This window comes from Tympanuchus pallidicinctus, unplaced genomic scaffold (assembly GCF_026119805.1).
Source record: "Tympanuchus pallidicinctus isolate F22 unplaced genomic scaffold, pur_lepc_1.0 scaffold17, whole genome shotgun sequence".
NCBI classification, from domain to species: Eukaryota; Metazoa; Chordata; class Aves; order Galliformes; family Phasianidae; genus Tympanuchus; species Tympanuchus pallidicinctus.
In genome coordinates, this window is record NW_026294690.1 from 18,934,408 (window position 1) to 18,950,901 (window position 16,494).

General features: G+C 53.6%; 1 protein-coding gene across 1 annotated transcript in view; it reads right to left on the bottom strand.

Moving 5' to 3' along the window:
• Positions 1 to 16,494, bottom strand: part of OXTR (oxytocin receptor) — a 465,983-nt gene that overhangs the window by 436,895 nt on the left and 12,594 nt on the right. The window lies entirely within an intron of this gene.

Sequence of the window (16,494 nt, forward strand, 5' to 3'; positions counted from 1 at the left end):
GCTGCCCATTTCCATCTCCAGCTGCCATCACCCCGTGCCCACCTTGCTGCTCCTCCACCCCCCACGCTGCGTTCACAGCTTTAGGCATCCCTGCACTGCACTCCTGAGAAACAGAGCAAAACTGCAGGGAAGCAGCTTCTGTCTGCGAGGGAAACGCGCTCTGAGCAAATCGTGTTGGGTGCCCAGGTAACCCTCTGTGCCCCACAGCTGGAGCTGGGAGGTCAGAGATGGGCATCTTCTGACTGTGAACGAAAAAGCCAAACAAGGCTTAGGCCAACAGGCAGAGCAGCGAATAAAGATCTCCTTTGTAGCTGAAGCCTGTTAGTGCTTCGCCAGGACCTTCCCTTGAGGCCACCTAAGTAAACAGATTGGCTGGGCTGGAAAAGCAGCCCTTGTAGAGAGCCAGGATGGGGCAGCAGGGAGAGCAGGGGATGGGGATGGGGGCAGGGGGCTGAAGGCGCTGCCCTGAACCATGCGCAGCTGCTCCCTGTGCAGAGCTGTGCTGTTGGAGTCCCCTCATATTTGAGCTGGTCAGTTTGTGCACAGGTCGTGTAAGGTGTCTGCATGGCCTTACATGGTCCTGATCCTTTGGGAATGGAGAGGGAGGAAAGCAAAACAAAGCCCTGAGCACACTTCCTTCTGGCCTTGCACTTACACACACCACGGACCAGAATCAGATGTTTTGTTCCTAAGCCTTTAATTTCCACCACTCCCCAAGCGCAGCACAGAGCGTGTCTGTGCCGGACAGAGCTGTGCTGTTCCCCTAGGCTCTTTCCATGGGTGTTTCCAGGCTCTGTGCTGCCAAACCACATTGCCTGGCAAACACCAGGAGTGGAACCTGGGCAGAGTGTAGGGAGAGCACAGCCCTGGGCAGGGTGTGGGGAGCATGGCGTGCCCAGCTGGGGGCTGCCCAGGGAGCACGCATGCCAACAGAACAAGGGAAAATGCCTTAAGCTAAAAGAGGGGTGATTTAGTTTGGATGCCAGAAGGAATTCATCACTCACAGGATGGTGAGGCCCCGGTGCCCAGAGCTGTGGGCGCCCCATCCCTGAGGTGCCCGAGGCTGTGGATGGGCCCTGGGCAGCCTGAGCTTGCGGGCAGCCGGAACACAGCAGGGTGGGGCTGGGAGAGGGGTCCCATCTAACCCAACCATGCTGTGACGTCACCATGCAGTTGCTGGCACCAATGCTCTGTGGCTGTCAGTTGGTTTTTGTATGGATGCAGGAAACGAGGCACCGAGCTGCAAAGCAAAGGTTACAGCATGTGGCCTTCCTCATCCCCACAGCAAACAGGCCGGTGTCGCTCCATGAATATTCAGAGCACAGCTCCAAGCAACCTCAGAAACAGTCTTTGTTTCTTGAGAGAGGAAAAAGGATATTTGCAGAGCTGCCCTCTGAATACTGCGGCTGATCAGCTTAATTGTTTTCCTTTGCAGCCCATAATGGTGTCCTGTTCCTGCAGTCATTACTCAGGCATGACTTCTGCAGATATTAATGGGTATTTTGTTTAAATCCCGAGTTCCAGTGTTGGGCCCCGTGCCACGTGGGGAGCAGAGCACACAGGTTGGCAGGGAGAAGCACAGCAGCAATGTAAACCCAGAAGCGCTATTATGCATTAACACTGTCCAAATATGAACCCTCCCTGAAGGATGCAGAGGTGGTACCCTGACATATCCACACTGGGAATGTCCTCCTCTGCGCCCAGCTGTATGACTCCAAAGCACCTCTGTAAGTGTGGGATGGGCTGCGAGCTGAATGCCAGGACTGGAACAGCAGTCAGCAGTCCTTGTGCTGGTGGAAGTCGCAAACCTGCATGTTGGGCTAAGATCTCCCTCGTGAGCTCCTCTGAAAGCACTGCAAATTTTAGCTCTGGGGGCAGCTGTACAAAGAAGTAACACTGAGGTATGTGCATCCTGCTCACAGAGCAGGCTTTAAGGACCTCTCCCTGCAACTCTCAGCAGAATGTCTCCTCCTGCCCTGCTGAATGCAATGCAGAGAGAGGCGGCCGTGGGAAGATGCCAAGCTCAGCTGTTGTGGCAGCTCAGCAGACCCCCAGAGCAGTGCTAAATACCAACCTAGGGGGTGATCTGACCCTGGAGGCCGACCCCTAAGGGGCTGCTGCAGGACCCCAGTGCCCCTCAATACATTGGGAAGAGCCCTTCCGTTCTTCATTACAAACAAGTTGGAAAAGTTCAATACCCCATGCTTTCAGGCAGGTGCTTTTTTTTCCCTCAAAAGAACAAAAGTTTAAACAAATCAAATCTTGGTGTTTCCAGCAGAAATCTACCAGCAAGGAAAGAGCATATTCTGCTTTGTTTAGCATGTGCTAGGATTTACTTGAGCGTTGGGCACAATGTTCCAGGGATGCAGCACTCGTGGCATCGATGCTCAGTGCTCTGCCTGCTGCAGGGTGCTGAGCTACAGTGCCCTGGAGTGCTGTCAGGAGTGCTGAGAGCTGCCCAGGGCAGGAAGCAGAGCAGTTTTGATCCTTTTTTTTAGGACAAACTTCTAAGTATCAACACCTCCTGCAAGATTCAACAACTGAGTTTCAACTGATTCCAATGAAAATGCCATGTTGGCAGAAACGTGCCCTTCCTGAGGCCCTTTATCCAACTGGTGCCTTAGGAAGGTGCTTTGGTGGTGAGCATTCCTCTGCTTATCCTCTCCCAGCAAGGCAGTGAGGGGAGAGTTCTGTGCAGTGCGAGGTCAGAGCAGGCACAGGGATGGGCCCTGCTGGCATCCATGTATCCGTCTGTCTGGCACCTCGCCCCCGGGTCCACATCCATCACAGGGTTGGGGTGATCCAGGGATAGAAGCAGGCCCCCACAGTGCTCCAGCCAGCAGGTTGGTGGTCAGTCAGCGCTTTGCAGTGAATGCAATCGGATTTTCACCCCCTACCATCTGTTTTCAATGGGGAAACAATGGGCTGGCAAACAACAGCCCCTTACGGCCAGGATCAAGGGGATAAATCAGAAAACCCAAACCAGCTGCGTTTTGTTGTAGCAGAAGCAATTGCATTGCTTTGGGCCCCTGACAAAATCCATTTCCAAAGGGTCTGGGCAGCAAGGCCGTCCGTATTAAATCTGCTTCACACAGAGCCCACTCCCAGCCAGCAGGAAGCAGAAGGGGCTGCAGCTCAGCAGGAGCTCCAGCACAGCAGATGTGCAGTCGTGCCATCACTGGCTGCTGACAGCACTCTGGGCAGAAGTGAAAAGCCCTCACTGGGACGTGCAGCTCCCACCGGGAGGCAAAGGGCCACAGCAGTGCTTTGCAGTGCGCAGCCTCATCCCCTGCGAGGTGACACTGCCATCGCAGCTCCGGTTCTGGGCAAACAAATGCCAAGCAGTGAAGATAAAACCACGGCTGAAGCACTGCAGTGAACTCCCACTATCGTGTTTCCTCAGACGTGCTCTGGAGCCTCCCTAGATTTTCCTCATTAATCCCCAAACAAAATCCAATTTGTTTTGTACGTTCCTGGTGCCTGTGCCAGCCAACGCATCCCTGGTTTCCACCGGCTCTGTGCAGCAGCACGCAGCTCCCATTGGGGCGCTGAGGCCCAGAGCCGTGGGAGGGGAGCAGGGCTGGGCTGCAGGTCAGCTTCCTTCACGGTGCCCGGAGATCGCAGTGCAGCTCTGCAGCAGAGGAGCTCCCCGTGCTCCGCGCTCCGGGTCGGTGCCTGCAGCAGCTGAGCCGCTCTGTCTCAAAAATAGATGCAGGAAGCCGAGGGAACTCCGGCCCCCCCTGAGGCTGCCAAAGGGATTACCGCGACTTTTTGCCGCTCCTTCGCGAATATTGCCTCCAATATGGATTCCGTGATGTTTTTCCACTCTCTGGTTTCTCACTATAAATAGAGCAGCGCGCACTGGAGAAGCGTGCTTCCCCCGGCCGGGCCCAGCCCCGGGTTCCTCCCCATCCCTTCCACCTGGGATGTGCTCCCAAGACCTCCCACCCCAGTGCAGAATGGGGCTGTGCACGCGGTGACCGTGAGGCCCCTCTGGGCGATGGGCACCGGGTGCCACCGCCACCTGCAGGTGCCAGGGGATGTCCGCGTCCCCATCCCCAGCTGCCTGGCCACCAGACATCCCTGTGCACAAGCTGGCAAAGCCACTTCTCACAGCAAAATGAGTCAGATTCGTCCGTCAATGTTGAAAATAATTTGGTTTATCTCTTAGGAGTCATTAAAATGTGGGTTTTATATTGTTTGGGTTGATGTAATCGGGAAATACCTCTAACCCAGAAATATCCCTCTTCATCTGATCTTTCAGAATCACCCTTTTTATTTCCAATTAACTCTTGGCACTGGACATTACACTGTGGGTTTGGGCCAAAAGCAGATTTGTAGAGCGTGGCTGTGGATGTCAGGCAGCGAAGGACACAGCAGGCAGGGAGCAGCCTGCCCCAGCTGCAGGGAGGGCGAGGGGCAGCGCCGGGCACTGCAGGAGGCCGTCTGCCAGGATGGGGAAATGGCAGCCTGAGGCTTTAGAGCAAAAGCTGCACAGCTGGCTTCTTGCTATTCTGAGGGCAGAAGAGGTCAGGCTGGACAGCAGAAGATGCTGCCATATCCCAGCAAGTCCAGTGGGAATGTTGCCACAGGAGAGCAGGGAGAGGGGTGACATCAGGGGACACCGCTGTCCCCACCCCCCCAGCACGGCTGCGCGCGGCCCTGAGCAGCCGGGGCAACACTTCTTGGAGCGGGCTGCCCGGCGGTGATGTAACGGAGCCGTCAGAAGGAAGAAGCCAAGTAAGGCAGCGTTTCAGAGAAAATATGTCCTAAAATGGGAGTTGAGCTGATGATTACCGAGAGCAAAACACGGATATGATATTACCATGCTGAGAACCTCAGGCTGCTGGAAAAAGCCTCCAGGATCCGGAAAGGCGAGAGAAAAAACAGGGCAGTTTTCTCCACAAAAGCGAGCCGTGTCAGGAGGTCAGCATGTGAAGAATTTCGGTGCTAAGAGAGATGGACAGATCAATGCACCGCAGATTATTTTTTCCTGGGAAAATATCAATATTTGAAGAGCACGCTTTTGGCTTTTCAGCTTAAAGAAGCCAACCTGCTCTAGCAGATGGAAGCACCAGGATTTTATTGCTGCTAGAAGCCAAGAACTCAGGAGCAGCAGAGCGGTGCCCAACGGGAGGGCAGCATGCAGCCCCCAGCCTGTTGCTCCCAGGGGGGGAGCAGAGCCTGGGGGGGAGGGGGTGCACCAGTAGCCCCCGGGGGCCCAGCAGGCTCTGAGGGGCAGGAGATCCCCATCCCGCTTCATGTTGCACTTCTGTGCTGCTCCACCACCAGAGTGAGTTTGAGCTCAAAGTGCCTCTGCTGCAGCCAGGCCGGTGTATTTGTTGAATGGAATTACATTTAGTTGGGATGATTTACTGGCTGCTTTGTCCAAAGGTTGAGATTTCTATAAGACTTCAAAGATTCAGGCATGGGGACAGCAGTGAGAAATCTCGGCCTCGCTGGGCAGAGTTTGTGCCTTCTGCCACACAGCCAGGTTATACAAATGTGCTGTGTGAAATAATCGTGCAATGGAAATGAAAGCATTTTAGTAAATCTGCTGTTCTGCCAACGCTACAGCCTGTGTGTACCATGGGAGGCCATGCTAGCAAGGCGGGGTGCAGGGCAGGTGAGTCTACGGAGAAGTAATGGGGATGAAGAAGGACCAGGAACCCCTGTCACAGTGCTGGGAACAGCTTTAGAATAAGAGGCCTTTCCCTGGCCCTGTAAAACAGCCTTACACCTTTCAGCTCCATCAGCACCGGAGAAGATATATTGTCTGTGCTGGAGGATGTGCCCATCTGTCAGTGCAGAGATGTCTGTCTGTCCCCATGCCTCCAGGAGTGCCTGGCAGCGTCCCCAGCTGCCCTCAGCCACCCCTACAGACATGGACTGCTGCTGGCACCTGGCACAGCAGCACCAAGACACCCATCCTCTGTGCTCCTGCCGATGAAGAGCAACAGCAGACCGAAACAGCAGGCCTGTGCCACACTGAGCCAGCACACAGCCCCTGAGCATCAAGCACTGCTTTCCAATGCCCCGAGAGTGAGCTGAACACAGCGCGCTGTGAGCAATGTGCTCCTCACCCCCCACGAGGAGGCATTCCCTGCTCCACACGTGGGTGCTCGGTGTCATTTACAGGTTCTGTTCCTCGTTCTCATGCAGCACCAACCACAAACACAGCACTGTGGCGATTAATAACAATCCCACCAGCACTTGCTGCAGGCAGAGCTGTTTGCCTTAGCTGGGGCAGAGGCAAGCGCTCACCCCAAGGAATTTTATAGTTTCCTGTGAAGGAAGTTCTGGTAATTCATCAGGCATTAAAAATTGTGCACCAGCCAAGAATGTATTTATTTTTGATCTAAATATAGCCAATGTGCTTCTACTGAAAATATGCCAGGAATGGCCAGGCCTATGTCACAGCACGGGGGAGGCTCACACAGTGCACTGCAGGACCGAGACAGGGGACCGTCAGCACTCCATATGTGCCTTGCTGGGGATGCTTCCTTCAGGTACACTCATACAGACCTGTTTCATACAGGGATCTCCCTCCAGGAACGCTCCTTGCAGGGCTACTCCATACAGAGGTGCTCATACAGGGATGCTCCATACGGAATTGCTCATACTAAGCTGCTCTTCACAGAGATGTTCCATATGGGGATGCTCCATCTGACGTGCTCACATGGGAGCACTCTCAGAGCGCAGGGGAGGCTGACATCCTCTCTGGCTGCTTGTCACTGCCCAGTGCTGCTCTCAAACCCCCTCTCAAGCAGGTAAGCTGGGGATGGCCACAGCACCCCCGGGTATGGCAAAGCAGACAGAGGCAGCTCCGGCCCCAGGTGCCCTGTAGCATCGGGGTGTGGTGCCCTAAGAGGGCACTGTTTGTGCTCCCCACCCTGGCAGCAGCAGAGGATGCAGTTTATCTCATGCTTCAGAAATGACTCCATGAGGACGAAGTGGGTTTTGTATTTGTTTCTGAACAACCATTAGCAACTGCTCAGTCCTGAAAGAATCTGGCCCAATGATTATTTAGGCTATTTGGATTGCTTATCCAAACTGTCTGGTCCATCACCGTTTGTGAGTCAAAAGAAAAGCACCCATGTTTCATCCCCCTTTGCTGTAACGGTGCTGTGTGGTCTTCCACATCTCTGCACTCCCAGCCCACAGCTGCCTGGCACCTGAGGACATTGCCATCTATTGATGTGCTCTCTCTTGCTTTTCTTAACACCACACCTTCCAGGTGCACCAAGCAACACCCATTGGTGTGCTGACATCGCAGCAGTTTGGGTCTCTCAATGGTTTTGTTGCCCAGCTGCAAGCTGTGAGGTCTCACCAGGGTGCAGAGGCAGCCTGGCTCACTGCTCCCCCACATGTAGCCCTTCAAACAAGGCAAGATGAGCCCTGCGTGCTGCTGTGGAGCAGCACCTGAGCCCTATGGCTGCCCCACAGCTGGAACTGGGGCACAGCACTCTACAGGGCAGCATGGCACCGTGGCTGAGCCTGGCTGCCCAGCACTGTTGCGCCAGGCACATCATGGGTGAGTAACCAGTACAGAACCAGGCATCCAAAATCCCTTTCAAAAGTGTTGCGATACAAAGGCCGTTGGTGCCTGCTCTTCCTTTTGCTGCAGAGCCCTCAGCAGCTCCCGCAGAGTCAGCAGCGCAGAGCCCTGCAGGGAGCCGTGCAGATGTGCTGCATCTGCCACGCTTCCCTGCCGACGGCTTGATGTGAGCAGGAGGGCCTATTTGCAGATAGCAGCAGGATACACAAAGCACCGTGTGCACACTGCTGGTGCACTCGAGCGCCCTTCCAAAATCAGCACACATGCAGCCTGGCAGCCCCTGCATCACACCACCACCGCAGGCACCTCCTGGAGCTGCTGCAAGGCCCTGCATGGGAGTGCAGCCCCCAGCTCTGCCCCTGCACCTCCCTGCACACACGGGTGCACTCATCCCCTTTGCACATTAAAAAAAACAATTTTTTCTTTTGGAAACAGCATTGGAAAACACTTCTGCCACAAAGAAATTTCCCACTCGCTTACTTTGAAGTGTCAGCCCCTGCTACACGCTTTTCCCCCCCATCTTTCACATGTTCCTCTCCTGCTTCACCATCCCATCTCAGCTGGCAGAACAGCTCTCTTTTACAAGATTTCCAGCCCCCGCTGTGCTTTCCCACACCCGCCCAGCCACCATCTCAGTGACAGACACCAGGAGCATGCAGTGCTCCCCAGCCACGCACTGACCTGCTCAGGCCTGCCAGCTCCCCCCTGCACAAATCCTTGGCCAGGCTCCACGCAGCAGAGATGGATGCGGAGACACAGGGGAGGATAGGAGGGTGGTGCAGTTTCTTTTTAAGAAGGAGCGCCGGTGTCTTCCTGCTCCTCTGCACACTCTTGAATTTCTCAGGGTCTGTTTGCCTCATCTTCACCTGTGCTGTGAGCACAGGAGCTGCACTGAGCCCCAGGCCTGCAGCTCTCCCACAGCTTTGTGAGAGAGGTGCTGCAAGGCAGGTGCTCAAAAAAAAAAACAAAGAGGGGGGTGAGGATCCCAACCCCACAGCCACGCTGGCAGAAGTAGCCATCAAGGGGAGGAACCAGGTGCTTTAAAATGGAAACCTTCACAACTGGATTTGATAACTGGAGAGATTTTAAAATACATCGTTACAGCTTATGGAGTAACCCACGAAAACTGATAAATAAAGCAGGAGAAGAACAGCATCGGTTAGAAACTGCAGAGCTGGACTGAGAATGGCTCTGTCAATAGGCATCATTTAACAACTGAGCACAAGAAAGGAAAGCACCCAGTGCAGGAAATCTCTCCCCACAGCCCTCTGCTCAACCTGAAACTGTGAGGAAGATGCTGGCAGAAGGCAGCCTGGAGGTGTTGCATAGTGCCAGGGGTCTGGCGCAGCAGGACATTCCCTGCACCTGCTTTCCTACGCAGTGAAAAGATGCTTGGGGTGGTGAGCAAGCTGCTTCTGGTGATGAGAAGTGGAAATTATGGGCCGGAATTGAGCTGGAAGACAGAAATCTGCTGAAGAGCCAGCTTTGACAGACCACATGGAAAATAAACTTAGAGGGAGACGGCTTAATTTTGGTCTTTCAATTTACTTTCATTCTTAATGGGAGATCTTGTCTTTCCTGTGGGCAAAAGACGGTATGTTCTAGCTGAAATTCTGCTTCTGTGTTTGTAATAGGAGCAACAGAGATTGCCACGTCCTAGCAGGAATCAGATGGAGTGGAATCGTGGTGTTTATTCAAAATCAGCTTCTAAGAGAGAAATCCTGATATGGGCTAATTTACCTTTTGGAGCTCAGTGCTCCAAAAGGTAAAAGGAGCGATGACAGCCACAGCTACCTGCAGCTTTCAGTACATCCCTGGGAAATCATTTCCCTGGTGTTTCATTCGGTAATTACGATTGCTTTGTCATTTGCTAAAGATCACCTCTAAATAAATGATGGAATTGGTTACAGTTCCCAGCTCCTCACTGTGCCTCCTGCCCAAAGCTCATTCATCAATCAGCCATAATTAACCGAATCCCTGCGCTGTAGGGGTGGCTGTGGGCACTGTGTTGGCTCCTATGGGACCAGCACTGGTTCCACGGCCACCACTGGATGCCAGCTGTGCCAGGCACCCCACAGCTCAGGGCTCACCACCACCTGTCCCAGCAGCACTGCTCAGACCGAGAGGTTTCTTGAAGCCTCTCTGCTCGCCCCACTGTGTGGACAACTTACAGAAGAAATTGACTTACTATTAAAAGCAGAACAAGCCAACAGTGCTGCTGCTCCTTGCACCGCCATGAGCGATGGCCATTTACGTGGGAGCCCCACATTTCAGAGCCCAGAGGAGATGGGATCTGAAACACTCACCAAAAAGCGACTCAGATCCCGCAGGGACTCACAGTGACAATGCACAGCACCACCTCCGTGGCTTCAAACTTAACGGAGTCACTTCAGCGGAACAGAACAGCACCTTCTTTAATCACCACCCGAGGGTCATTTCCTAAGTGTCTCACGTTCCCCATTTGGAACAGCAAAGCCCGGCACTTCCCCCGCTCTAAAGCCCGGCCGCCCCGAGCGCAGCCCGCAACAGCAGCTCCCGGCCCGGCCCCGCACGGCGCTGCCGTGGAGCAACACTGACACCGTGTGCCGCTGCCGGGCTTTCCTGCAATGACCGCTCACAGCACGGCAGCTGACGACAGAAATCCCACCTGTGTGAGAGAGAAATGCGGGGGAAACAGCGCGCATCGCAACCCGCACCGCCGGCCGGGAGGAGCCGCCAGCCCCTCTCACCTCTCGGATCCTCCTCCTTCCTCCCAGGAGCCCAAATTCACCTCCCGTGTTTCTTTCTATGAAAACCAGCAGCCAGGTGCTGTGTTGGAAACGTGTTGGAAACGCCGCGCTGCTCGTGCAGGCTCCTGTCTTCAATCCAGCTGGGATGGAGTTGTTTTCCTCCAGTGCCCGCATGGCGCTGTGCGTTTAGGAGCAGTGGTGGTGACACAGCGATGGTCCCAGCTGCCGCTGAGCAGCGCTGCACGCAGCCAAGGACACTCGCTATTTCCCACTGCCCTACAAAGGGGGCACAAGGGGCCGGCAGGGGATGCAATGAGGGCAGCTGACCCAGCCCAGCCAAAGGGACGTTTCCCATTTCACTGTGCGACATCGTGGGGAGGGAGAGTTTAGAAAGGGGGGGGATTCCGCTCTCTTCCTCCTGCTGCTTGGGGGGAGCAAGCTGGGCATCGGTCAGAGGTGGTGAGCAATTGTGTGCATCACTCGTTACATACATACATGTATTGTCATCACTGATAAGCTTTTCCTTTATCTTAATAGTTTCATCCCAGCCCACAAGTTCTACTTGGCTTTTTCCCCCCAGTTCTCCACTGGGGAAGGGGAGGGGGGTCAGTGAACAGCTGTGTGCTGCTGAGCCACCCACCAGGTTAAACCACAACTGTTCTTACTGCAACTACTGCAGCACATCCTTCATGTTAATTCTAAGCTGTACTGCACTTCTCCACGTGCTACAAAGGGAACCTGATCACTCACTTGCAATGCAGAAAGGATTAAAAAAAAAAAAACATTCACAACAAAAGATGGAGATATGAGCCTAAGTACCAAGTTCCAGTCCAATAGAAATGGCTTAAATGACTGGTTAAAAATACTCCAAATCTTGAGCAAATAAGTCAACAGCACACTTGTTGCTACGGTGGTGGTGTTGGAAATCACAATAGTGCATAAACACGAACACACAGCTCTGCTTTAAAGCAGCAGTAAGACTGGATGGGCTTTGACCAAAGCTGGGAAGCTCAGCACTCAGGCTGCTGCCCAGCAGCTCTTGCTGTGCAGTGGGGACGCACTGAAGCAGCCAGCAGACACACACTGCACGCAGCAGTTGCTCAGACCTGATAAACCAATGGATTTAGGGTTGAACCTGCAGCCAAAAGTTTGGGAAAGTTCCATCTTTGGTCACAGTCAGCTCCCTACAGCTGGCAATGGCAGCATGCAGCGTCCCCAGCACTGCACTGAATCATTCTTTCTCCATCTTATTAAACAAACTTCCTGCAGCCTCGTTATTTCTTAAGCTAATCAAAGCTCTTTTCATTCATAAATTAAGGAACCTCAGAACTCAATTACTTTCCAGTAGCATCAGTGACAGCAATATTTCACGGGGCAGCACATCATTAGAGTTTCTTCAGGCACCATATTAACACCTAATGAAGAATATACAGTCAAGGGCAGAAGCTCACAGCCCCAGTCGTGAGAGGTATTTCAATTAAGCAGCGTTTTGTTAAATATGAGTCCCACCTTGGATGTTTCTTTGGACCTAAGTGCACAGCACCACCATCATCTCACTGACCAGATCTCTTCCCAGCAGAGTGACAGAGCAGTGGATGCCTACTCTTCTGTGGTACGAGCCCAAGGACACAAACACTTGGCCGGAACAAATGCAGTCTCTCCCTTGCCCCCCACACATCAAAACCCTTCATTTGCTCCAGCCCTGCTGCCTGCCAGCCAACCTGCAGCCACACCGCTGTGCCACCAGCAGCAGTTCCCTCACACCTCTCCTGCCTGTGCAAAGTGCCAGAGCACCACGGGCTGCCTGAGCTCAGAGCAGAGGGATGCACTTCATCCCCCACGCTCGATTCTGCCACCACCTGCAGACCCTGCACCCCTCCTGTGTGTCCCCACACTGCAGCAGGAGCAGCCCATAGGGATGCATCCTATGGGCACTAGCAGGATGGCAGCAGCCTGGTGTGTGTCCCAGGGAGCTGCCTGGCCCTGACCCACAGGGGATACGCTTTTCTGTCCTGTTTTATCCCTGTGGATACGCTTTTCTGTCCTGTTTTATCCCTGTTGCTGGGCTTAGCCCTTTTGGATGGGTTCCAATCATTCTTGCCCACCCAAAGTACACACACACCCCCAAAGTACTTAAAACAGTAAAGCAGGCCTTTGCCAAGCCGCAGTGCTAATCCTTTATCTGCAGCTATTAATGGTATTTCAAGCAGAAAAACAATGCTTCCTGCCTGAACCACAGTTATCTTCTCTTATCATTAAGTCACAAAGGGAAGAAGCAATAAATAAAACAGCACAGCACAGTTGTTCTTACCGGTAAGAATAACTGGCAGAACAGGAGCTCTCGGCAGAAGCCCAGCCAGAAGCAGGACGGAGCTCTGGCTGCTGCCCCTGCCCAGCAGCAGCACCCGGCTGACACCGCGGGGCCCATCGTAGAGCAACGCTCACCTCAGCGCTGCCCACGTGCGCCGGGTGGGTCTGCTGCACCGCCGGGCTCAGCGCTCGGACCTGCGGCCATCGGGCAGCTGGTTCTGTGGGCTGGCCGTGCCCTCGGGGCGATGGGGAGCAGCGGGAGGTGCGGGCACGCGCAGCAGGTGCGACCTCCTGGGAGTTTTAAATCGCGTGAAAACGCCAATCGGGTTCATTAGCAACTGCCGTGCTTCGTTTAAGGTGCATGCAGGGAGGGGGCCGAAGGGCCCAGCAAAGGAAAATCACTTCGGGCTGCTCACAGAAGATACAGTACAGCTCATCATGTATATAAGTAACAAAACTTTCACTGTTTTGTTTAAACAAACAAAAAAAAAGAAGGAAAAAAGCAACACCAACAGCAGCGGGTTGGGCGCGCGTGGACACTGACCGCCCCGCGCGGGGCCGTGCAGCAGAGCTCAGAGCGAGCAGCGCGAGCAGCCGCGCGCCCAACGGCTGTGGCGCCAAACGCGGCCGCCAGGGGGCGCTGCGAGGCCACCCTCTGCGCTGCGAGGGACCCAACTGCGGAATGTGGAGCTGTTCTGAAATGCCAGAACCACAATTTCAATTCCATCCAGATGTGGATTTAGGGAAACCTCCCCAAAATCGATGTGTGTGCCCCCCCTCCTCCCTTTTTTGCAGCACATCTCACTGCCGGAGCTCTGGGCCCACCCTGTGCTCCTCTCCTGTTGCTTTAGCTCACCCACCAAGATTTTTCGTCTTTTAAAGCACCTGACCACCACCTGCAGGTGAGGCACAGCCACCAGCAGCACAGCGCAGGGAGCAGGAACACCAGGCACCTCGCAGCCCCTGCCCAAATGGGACTGCTTTGATCCACCACAAATCTCTCAACCCCAAAGCCTTTATCTGCGCTGATCCAACCCCTCTGGAGCCAGCTGCGTCCTGGTCCAAGGCCAGGCCCATTTTGGCTCATAGGGTCACATATTTCTTGTGCGAGTATTGCTATGAAAAGACAGTTTTAGGATGTGACTCCCCATCTTCCTACACTCCGATGCTGAAGAAATTAAGCTGACTGCTGTCAATGAGTATTCTGTTGCTGCAGCAGTTACAGAAGTAGTAACCCCCAGGTACAGTGCTTCATGTTTGCTCTTTCAGAAGCATGGAAGCCCTGCAGGACTGGCCTGGCAATCCCCCCAGGGGAGAGGGGTGCTCAGCAGCAGACAAGGAGCAGCCAGCTCTGCTGCACAGCCAGCACCAGCCCACCCATCTTCCCTGCTCTGCCTCTTTCCTCACTCCTGAATTTCTCCACCTTGTGAATTCCAGGACATGGTTAGTGGACATGGAGGGGCTGGGATGGCAGTTGGACTGAATGATCTTAGAGTTTCTTCCAACCTTCATGATTCTGTGATTCTACCCACGCCAGGCCAGCAGCCTCCCCATTCCTGTCACTAGTCCTGATGCAGCTGCTACTCAAAGCCCTTTCCCTGCTGCCTGCAGGGATGCTTGAAGCACTCCAGCAGAAGCAGCAGGCGATGTGCATGCAGGGCACGTCAGATCCATCACGCACCACGCACCCTGCCCAGCCCATGCCGTGCACCACAACATGACACCAGCTGGAGCCATGCTGGGGATGCACAGGGACTTGCTGCAAGGTGGCAGGGCTGCAGCCCAGCACTGAAGGTGCCAACCGCCCTCACTTCTCCAGGCTTTGGTCCAAATTTGATAGCTCAGCAGCACTGAAAGTGATGCCAACAGTGTAGATTGACCCCAAAAAAGAGCAACGTTTGGCCTTGAGTCCCTCCAATATTTGTTTTTACTATAAAAGGAATCAGACTGTAGATGACACACGGCTGAGCTGATTTGGTTGCACAAGTAACTGGGAAAACAGATTGTTGCGTTTTCAAATGCTCTTCCCTGCTTTCGACAGCTCAAATTCTTTTTAAACTTCACCTCAGACTTCTTGAGCCGTTCCATTTCCAGACCTGCAGCTCTGCTGTTTTGAGCCCTATCAAATACAATCTCACTACCAGGCACTGCTCATCACAGAGCAGCTCCAGCCAATGGCCTCCTCAAGGCCTCGTCAGGGAATGCAATGCGTTGGTCCTCCACGTGTTCAGACCCACTGGGCTGACACTGCTGTCATTCCACAGGTGTTCTACAAGTAACACCAAAGGATAAAAAGCAAAGCTGCAGGGGCAGCAACAGCAAATACAGCACAAAGAGCAAAACCTGCTCACAGCAGGTACACAAGCAGACAAAGCATCTCTTTGTGTGTTAACCCTCAAAGCACCACAGAGCAGCACCGAAATAAAATCGAGCTGAAAACATTAAACTGGCATTTTTGATTGCGCCACCCAGGTGGAAGAAGGGATCTGCAACCAACAACGTTGGCTGGCTTCACAAGGCCCCACGGCTGTGGCACAGCACCAGGCAGCTCTGCCACGCTTTGCTTGCTGCTTCCATCAGGGATGTGCAACTTTCCCCTTCCCACATCTGAGCAGCGATGCTAAACAGTGGTAGATATCAGTGTTTGGTGACACAGCTTTCTTACAAAAACAAGGGAAATAATAACATTTATCCAATCACACAGCTATCAGAGTCTCTATTTTTCTGGCACTCTGGTGCTGCTTTCCCCTCAAAGAGAGAGCATTTTCATGAAATACCAGCGCGTCGGGCATGACTTTAAAGAGCACCAGAAATAGCGTGTGGAAGAAGAGCAGCATCACTTTCTTCCACATACACATATCAGTTCCAATGAGGGATTTACACACACAAAATTCATCCCTTTTGATTCTGACACGCCAGACCCACCAGCCCAGAAAAGCCCTGCCCATTAGTTCATCCCATGGCTCAGTTCTCCATCAGCTTGGGGACAAAGGGCCACCTCAATCCCCAGGAACACTCTGAGGCTCACAACCCTGCAGGAGGCTCAGTGTCACACAGCTCCTAGCCCACATCTCCCACATTATCCCACAAGCAGCAGACTCACTCCCATCCCAGCGGCGATGGCACAGTTCCCATTTGTCCCAAGAGCACAGAGCTTTTTCAAGAAGCCTTAAGTTCATGCACAAATACCATTCAACACCACCCAAGGAACTGCTATGATTTGAGCAAGGGCACGCTGCCACAGCCACCACAATTTACAGCATATGGTTGGGGGAAGTCTGTGAATATTAATTCAGTCAATTGTGCTGTCATAAATAGTCCTGGGCAGCCAACACCCATAAAGATGCAAATGGTTTGGGGTAGCTCCTGCAAAACTGCAGCACGAAGCACAGCCTGCTCATGGACCCCCAGGGCACAGCATGGCACAGTGCAGCACAGCAGTTGGCTCTGGGATACAAACAGACAAGGAGAAAGCTCCATTTTTGCTGCCTTCACCATCTTGCCTTGAAGCCAAAGCGTTCCTATGAATAGAGCACAGCTAGGCTTGCAGAGCAGCTATCCATCACAGAAACATGAAAAAGAGCCACAGGCATCAGGGCAGAGCAGGGTGCTGCGAGGCAACGTGTGATGCTGTGGTTCTCCATTTAAAGACTTGACATGTCGTCTTCACAGCTCTTCTTGAGCAGACACTGACAAAGTCACCTGGTTTCTATGTGTTCCAGATGGCCCCAAGTGCCCTGTCTGCCCCAGAACACCTCACACTGGGTACCAGGTCCTGGCTGAGCTCCAGAGGACATGAGAGCATCCACATTCCTACAGAGTTACAGTGCTTCCTCCAAAGGCCAAATCTGTACTGACATCCAAAGTAAACAAATCCTGCACCACAGTCCCTAAAAC